The sequence below is a fragment of the Eurosta solidaginis genome, chromosome 2 (assembly GCF_040869045.1).
Source record: "Eurosta solidaginis isolate ZX-2024a chromosome 2, ASM4086904v1, whole genome shotgun sequence".
Lineage (NCBI taxonomy): Eukaryota > Metazoa > Arthropoda > Insecta > Diptera > Tephritidae > Eurosta > Eurosta solidaginis.
The window spans coordinates 153,023,726-153,032,321 of record NC_090320.1 but is presented as its reverse complement, the minus strand read 5'-3'; the positions used below and the strand labels follow the sequence as shown (position 1 = coordinate 153,032,321).

The 8,596-nt window shown below is 34.6% G+C and overlaps 1 long non-coding RNA gene across 1 annotated transcript; it reads right to left on the bottom strand.

The window, feature by feature from the left end:
* Positions 1 to 1,469: 1,469 nt before the first annotated feature.
* On the bottom strand, positions 1,470 to 2,442 carry LOC137242420 (uncharacterized). The gene is made up of 3 exons (XR_010950234.1): positions 2,085 to 2,442; positions 1,838 to 2,025; positions 1,470 to 1,696 (listed from the first exon to the last, which is right to left on the bottom strand). It is a non-coding gene; the product is annotated as an uncharacterized lncRNA (long non-coding RNA).
* Between the last annotated feature and the right edge of the window lie 6,154 nt (positions 2,443 to 8,596).

The window sequence follows — 8,596 nt, the reverse complement described above, 5'->3', positions numbered from 1 at the left end:
TGGTCTTAATAACAAAGCTGGAGGCGATGAGCAAGAGCGAGTAAGATGTACACATCGAGAGCTAGCTCCAGCTATTGAATGTCCTGTGATATCTGTGTCGCTAATTGGAAGGAAATCAATCAGTCTTACCGTCAGAGGGAATGTGGATGGCAAAGAACGTGTACTGACTGTAGATACGGGTGCTTCTCATTCCTTGATTCGATCTGATTTGGTCAACAGGAGAGTAAAGCCATTGCCTGGAGCAAGGTTGCGTACGGTCACTGGCGATTATAACCAAGTCCGTTGAGAAGTGATCTGTGAAGTCTTAATTGGGAAGGTCATGGTTCTACACAAATTCATTGTGGCAGAGATTGTTGATGAAGTCATATTGGGAGTGGACTTCTTAGTTGACCGTGACATCAAAATCGATATGCAGAAAAGGGTTATGCATTATAAGAACCAAGATGTGCCACTTAACTTCAGTTTGGAGAAAGGGTTCAGCAGTAATCTAGTACTGGTGGAGAAGACTCGACAAAGACCACGAATGTCAAAGGTTAAGGTTGATGGATCGAATGGGCCAAATAAAGCGATATCAAAAGTACCTGCGAGAGAAACACTGGCATTGACAAAACCAAATGGACGCACAAAAACGACAGGGCGCACTACTGTTGTGAAACGTGGGAACGATACTGATTATGCGAAGCCAATCCGTCAAGCGCAAGCTCTACGAAGTAGTTCATTGGCCAAAGAACAGAGTGTGAGGGAACAAATCAGGATAATAAGTACTCGGATGAAACACAGGTTCGACAAGAACAACAATTCGGACGGTTTCCGGGAGGGAGGTTTGGTACTGCTATACAACCGCCACCGACGGAAAGGTGTTCCATCCAAATTTTGGTGCAGTTGGGAAGGCCCGTACAAAGTTGTGAAAAAGATCAGTGATATCATCTACCGCATACAAACCATTGGGAAACCACGAAATATAAGGGTGGTTCATTTGAAGGTGATAGCGGTTTTTAGATCAGGAAATTTATCTGATAGGGCATATGAGAAGCCATAAACGTGCATCTGTAGTTTATAGCTGGTGAGTTTGTAGCTGGCAAACAAGTAGTAAATTCTAGAAGGAGAAACGCCTAGAGTATGCGAACGAGGAAACCGAAGAGTATAAAAGCAGCACCAGTTGAGGCATGGGCAATCAGTTTGATTTAATCATGCTACACTGATGAATTCTTAAAAAAATAGTTGCAGTACAAGAGCAATCCATCCATGCCCACCAACTTTGTTAAGTGGTATTAATAAATTCTTAAAAAAATTGATGCACTACTGAGAGCAATCCATCCATGCCCATCAAGTTTATTAAGTTTAATTAATTATGAATTAATTTAAAAAAACGAAAAATTTGTTAGATGTAGCCTATGTATACAGTAGGCAAAATATATTGGATGCTAACAAAAAAAAGTCATGCTATTGGTTGTGAAGTTTTATTGTGAAGTACTTTCAAGTAGTCTAATAAAGACCATTTTTACATTATTGAATATTGGAGTTATTTCTTCAACAGTTTAGTGATTCGAACGTTAGCAGAAGATTTGGAATAAGCGGAATTTCCCGAAATTCGTTACAATAGCTTCTGAGCAACACCGTCTGTCAATAGTTTCCGCCATGCATTTCTTACGAACTTTTCGGCAGTGTGAGCCATTACGGTGGAGAATTCATCTTTCTGAAAATATACATTTTTGGAAAACTTATAATGTAGATAAAAACATAGTTGCATAATATGAAAATATTACGCTTGTTTTTACAAACCAATATTGAAAATAAATTATTCATATATATACGTCATTAATTATTAATATATTACCAGGTTTTCATATTTGCTGCCATGGTCCTGCACTTCCTCTTCAAAGTTTTGAAACTTCTCCAAATCATCCAAAGGAGTTTTCAACAAAAGATCGCTCCGACGCTTTTGGCTATGGTTTGTTCTCTGCTTCGTTTCTTGTAAGATGCACTTCATAGTCCTATTCACAGATTTTTCATAATGATGCATTTCTGTAAAATAAAGACATATTAGTTACTGATATACTAAACAACTGTAGATCCTGTTTTACCTTTGAGTATTTTTTACTCCGATGCTTTTATATGGTCCAATATTTTTTTACGAACTCTTCAAGATCTGGTTAAACAAAAAAATTTCAAAATTGTTTTTTTTACTCGGAATACTTTATTGATTTAAAAATTTTTATCATTTTTTGTTATGGGGCTGTTATCTGTGGCGCTTTCAAAAAATCTGTTGAAATTCATTGTCTGTCTTCGTCTGCCTGTTTGAAAAATATACGTTCTTTTGAATCAGAAAGTTTTAATTTAAATAATTTGAAGCTAAACATTTATACATATGTGTAAATGAATGAAGGAAAGGTGCAAAAAAATGGAGGTCGCTGTCATAAAAATTTAACTTTATTGCTTCTCCTGAAACTTCGTTTAATTTATGTTGCACCATAGCGTTTGAAAACTGCAAATTACTGGTTGATTTTATATTTAAACTTCCAGTATAGGAAAATAATAAAATCGTTTAAATTTAATACTTCTTTCCCTAAAAGGATGGCGTTTTGGTCAATAGCTCCTATTTTAAAAAACTTCTCAGAAACAATGTAAAAACTGTCAGGTTCCTTACGCGAAAAGTAAAATGATGAAGATTTTACATATGAGAGTGAGCCATTTATAAAACTCCCCTTCTTCAGCTCTAATACTGGGCTTGTTTTATTTTTTGAACACATTCTTTCTTCTACTATACGATTATATATACCTGTGCAGCGACATTGTTATGCTTCCACATTTTTCGTTTCAATTTTGATAAATAATTTTCGAACTTAAAGGCACTAAAAGTTTCCAGAGGTCTAAAATGCAAAGTATCACTTGCCAAGTGGGTTAAGCAATGGAAATTGAAAGTTGGAAAATCACTATCAAAATACTCGGGTATAAGTTCTATAAATTTATCCAACATTTGGATAGCACATTCATTGTATTTAATACAGTGATCTTTATTTAATAGTTTTCTAATGCTTAGAGTAAAAAGGAGAAAATAACTATATCTAACTGGGTCCAAAATATGTTTCAATAAAAAAATGTGTAACGTAAGAATGTCCTCTATTCAGTGGCTTTGAATCGTTCAAGCTCTTTCAGGGATCGTGGACGTCTAGAAAATTCGTTTGGTACTTGGCTATATAAGCACTGTAGTCTTGAGTTTATTAACTGTATTTGTTGTTTTGATAATGAATAGCGTCTATTACGTTTCCTTAACCAAGCCATCAATAAAGTTTTAGTAACTCCAAGACAGACTATATGCATATAGTCCAAACCAAAGCTTTTCACAATATCTATTGGAAGTTTTTCAATCTCGGTTGGCTCTGAAATAACATGATGCCCTTTATCTAAACGCGTTCGGAATTCTGAATCAGTAAGAAGGGAACAGTTTTCTTTAATAAACACCATTTTATGATTTTTCAACTCCCATTGTTGGGTACATTTAGGGCAACAGGAATACCCTGAATGACTTTTAATACCAAAAATATATGCTCTTGCTGGTGCGTCACATATAAAGGCTCGGCACGTCACAGTGTAAAGCTTTTCGATAAAAAATAATCCATTTTCCATTAAACTAAAGTAATTCATCAATAAAATTATTTACACTATAACACTTATAGCACTCGCTGATTTGCTGTCACCGCAGTAAAGTCCAATAACCATAACATCATCTGATCAGTTTATATTAACTAAAATTGGCCATATTTGCAAACTAGAACTCTTGACCAAAGGAAGTCCGTCAATGTTAAGCTGTAAGTATGCACCGACGTGTGTCGAACGTACGGACGTTTGTCGTACGAAACACGTTTGACCTTACCATCAAGCCCGTAGCAATCAATGTGTGCGTCTGTGTACATGTACATAACATATTTGTGTGTGTATTGTTTACAGCAAAGCACTGTTGCCATTTACCAGTTTGCATGCATGCTTATGCAAACATCAACTTTTGGAATTACAATTTTTCATGGTGCAAATGGCTAAAAAAAATACTGAATAAGAATTTCTAGTTCATTTATTTTTTTATTTTTTTTTTAATAGGCAACTCTGTCTTGTGAGGAGCGACCAGCTGAGACTTTCTTACGGAAAAAATCAAAATTGGTTTGATTTCTACGTTCCGGGCTACGTACGTACGTCCGTTGAACGTCGGTGAGTTTTCGTTTACATTGCACACTCAAAAGATAAGTCGTGTCAGCTGACACGTTTTTTGTACGTACGCTCGTGAGTAACTGTAATATATTCACCCGAACCCATTTGTGCTCTTTGTGATTCTTTTGGCGTATTCTTGAGGGTCCTAAGCATAAAGGGAGTCCTGAAATCCGTTCCCCCAAAATTTTCAATAAAGCGCCAGTCGCAGCACTCGTTATATTGAAGTCGACGGCCCAGTCGGACAAGTCTTGTCTCAAGTCTGTATCTTCTGTATCACTATCGTATGTTACACAGTTTTCAGTACTATGTATTTTGTTGAAGCTATCGCTATAATCTGCTCGCTTTTCTTTTTCAACTTTTTTTTATTCATTTTTACTTACTATTAATATTTGATTTTAGCGACCTTTATACGTTTAAATGTAAAGTTTTTATTTTGCCGGCTCTAGGTCAAAAGTAATAAAACGATTTGATTTTTTATTTTCCCAATATATTTCGATCACCTTCGGAGATCTTCATCAGGGGGCTACAACAATAATAAACAATTCAGCTTAGTTTGTAATAACTAACAATAATAACTAAATAAACCATCCTATGTATATAATCACATTCATATTTATATACATACATACATTTATATTTTTATTTTGCTAATCTGCGTCCGTTCGGTTCGCCATGTAGCTTTGAACTAATTTTCCACGATTCTAGCAGGTGTCTGTAGATATGTGAGCAGCCGTTGGTATCTATTTTATAGTTAAGCCTCTTGTTTATTGGTGTGTTTGTTATGTAGAGCATTTCTGAAGTGAAGCGTTTTTTGTAATTTTGCTCTGTTTGAAGTATGCTCACTGCTTCGAAATCTGGTTGATGGCTGCTCTCTGCACAGTAGACCGCAAGTGCAGTTTTTTGCGTGTTACTAGGTGATCTGCATTTTATATCAGATCGGTGGCCTGATATCCTCGTTTTCAATTTATTCTTAGTTGTACCTACATACTCTTTGTTAAATTTATCGTTTTCATTTCCAGCGCATGTAATTTTGTATACAATGTTGTTTTTGTATAATAATGCTACTTTACTTTTCATGTTGTTGTAGAAAATATTCGTCGTATAGGCTGGTTTATGTGCAATTTTGATGTTTTCCTTGTCATATATGTCGGAACCTTTTAATCTGTCGGAGAAGCCTGGTATATATAACATCGATTTGTACTTTGTAGTTGTTTTTTCTCCGTTTTTGGGTATTTTTATTTCACTGTAAGCTTTTATCATCCTCCGTATAATTCCATGAGGGAAGTCATTTATTTTTAGTATATTTGCTATTTTTCTTTTGTTTTCAGGGTGGAACACTGCATCACTCGTGTCCAACACCTCCCAATAAAGTTTTTGGCTGTATTTATAATCATGCTTCTCGGATGTTTGGATTTGTAGCTCATTATCTGTCCTGATGATGTGGGCTTTTGGTACCAATCTACTTTTATTTGGTTACCTCTCTTACATACGAGACAATCCAAGAAGGGTAATCTGTTTTCAGTCTCTAGCTCCATGGTAAATTGTATATCTTTATGATATGTGTTTAGGGTTTTCATTGTTTTCTCTAGTTCGTCCTCCCTTACTATTGCAAACACATCATCTACGTACTTACTAAGTAGTCTCGTGTTTGTCACTTTCTTCAATATTTCTTCCATGATGATGTCGGCTACTATCGGTGATGCCGGAGATCCCATTGGAAGCCCTCTTAAAAATTTTTTTATAAATAATTTTTCCGTACTTAAAATATCTATTCTCTGTGATACAAAAGGTAAATATTTCCATAAAGAGATTTTTTGGTATATATGTGTATTGTTTTATGTCATCCCACTTTGTCATTATAGTCTCTATAGCTAAATCCGTTGGTACACTTGGAAACAATGACACTACATCAAACGACACAAGACGTTCATCATCACATATACAGGAGTTGTTTATCTTATTTTTGAACTCTATTGCACTTTTTATATTAAATTTTGATTCGGAAGTCAGATTTTTTAAAACGTTGGTCAAGTATTTACACAAATTATAGGACAGAGAATTAATCATTGAACAAATTGGTCTTAAAAGTATATTATCTTTGTGTACTTTTGGCGCACCATATATTCGTGGTGGTAAAGCGGTATGGGTTGTCATTTGTGATCTTTCTCTTTTTGTTATGATACCTAGTTTCTCTAATTTATTTAGTAATTGATTGTTTTTTGTTTGTAAACGCAACGTTGGGTCTTGTCGTAATATTCTATATGTTGACAGATCGGATAATATATTATTCATCTTTGCCATGTAGTCACTTTTTTCTATTGCAAGTCACGTTACCCTTATCTGTATTTAAAATAACTATATTTTTGTTTTGGTTTAGAAATTTTCGGGTTTGCCCCACTGTATCGTTAAAGGCAATATCAGCTGTGTTCGTTTTATGTTTTGTTACTGTTTCTTTTAGCAGCAACCCTGAAAGAATACTGACTATCATATGACTATCATCTGATTGTCAGCAATGTCAACCTAACGATCAGCGCCTCATACAAACTTTCTATCACAAACTTAAGGGGACTTGCGCAAATGTGATGTAAACAACTGTGCACCTGTGAGTTTTTGTCTCGTTCTTATACACCAACATGGCCTACTGATTAAGTATATAGCCGTACTGCTCACTCTCATTCCTTTTCCTGGATCAGTGCTGACACTCTAACTATCAAAAAGTGTCATAAATGATAGTTTACTGTAGATATCAGGTTTGACTGTTATACTATCATAAATGACCATTTTTATATTCCGCCAAAAATGAAACAATGCTTTTTGCTTTTTATTTACTTTATTTCATTACGTTTTTAATTTTGTACGTGATAAAAGCATACGTGTTTCTAATTTGTTTAAAATAAATAGTTTTATAAGAATTCGAGTTCAGAATGTTCAATTTAAATTCAGAAAATAACAAAACAACAGAAGAGTGCTTTCCTCATGCGACAACACATTTAAAAATCAATCACCACTAACCACTATTATTTTTCGCGTATCAATTTTTTGAGTGCGCCCCATACATTCCGACAGCTTTTGGTATTTTTTAATATTATTTTCGTTTTTTTTTTCTTTTAGCATGAAGCTTTGAAATGCTCTCTTTTTCATTTTTTAAACTTATTTTTTATATGGTTTTCGTCGGTTGAAAATGGCGGAATTTAAAAAATAACAAAACAACCGTGATAATCATTTGATTGTCATATGACAGTCAGTAGTGACAACATGATTAAATCAGATAAACTGTTCTCGCATACATAAAATTCCGTTGAGAATTATGTATCTGTCTCACATGCATAATGGTATCTGCTGTATGTTCTTTTGTTCTGTACTAGGTGTCCGAAGCTTTCCCAATTTGAGTCCTTTTTCATGATTATAGGCTGTCGTTGGGAACATGCGGACATGCGTGAGCGAACAAAGGAACATACATAAATTTGAGTATCAATGTTTACGTCATCGCAGGATCAGCATTGTCAATTACAAGTGTGAGTGTATTAGTAAAACTATCAGCGTTTCTTGTAGGGAACGATAGTTTGAATATTACGACAAGACCCAACGTTGCGCTTACAAACAAAAAACAATCAATAAGTAGATAAATCAAAGAGGATAAATATAATAAGAGCCGTCACTCGTTATTTTTTTGGCATTTACTCGATGTAAACTGTGAGGTAGTCGCTACTTTTGTTTTATGAGGGACATTTTTGAATTGCCTTCCATTTATCCATGCGGTGTTATCACTTTATGCAAACGTGTTTTTTGGAAAAGGAATTAAATAATTAATTAAATAAAGTCGGAAAAATAAACACAAATACCCCATGAAAATGTATAGAAGACATTTATAAACATCTCGCCCAAAAAAAAAGTAGCGACTACCTCACAGTTTACATCGAGTAAATGCCAAAAAAAATAACGAGTGACGGCTCCTATTTTATTTATCCTCTTTGGATAAATTAGAGAAACTACGTATCATTACAAAAAGAGAAAGATCACAAATGACAAACCATACCGCTTTACCACCACGAATATATGGTGCGCCAAAAGTAAACAAAGATAATATACCTTTAAGACCAATTTGTTCAATGATTAATTCTCCGTCCTATAATTTGTGTAAATACTTGACTAACGTTTTAAAAAATCTGACTTCCGAATCAAAATTTAATGTTAAAAGTGCAATAGAGTTCAAAAATAAGATAAACAACTCCTGTATATGTGATGATGAACGTCTTGTGTCGTTTGATGTAGTGTCATTGTTTCCAAGTGTACCAACGGATTAAGCTATAGGGACTATAATGACAAAGTGGGATGACATAAAACAATACATAGATATACCAAAAAAGCTCTTTATGGAAATATTGACCTTTTG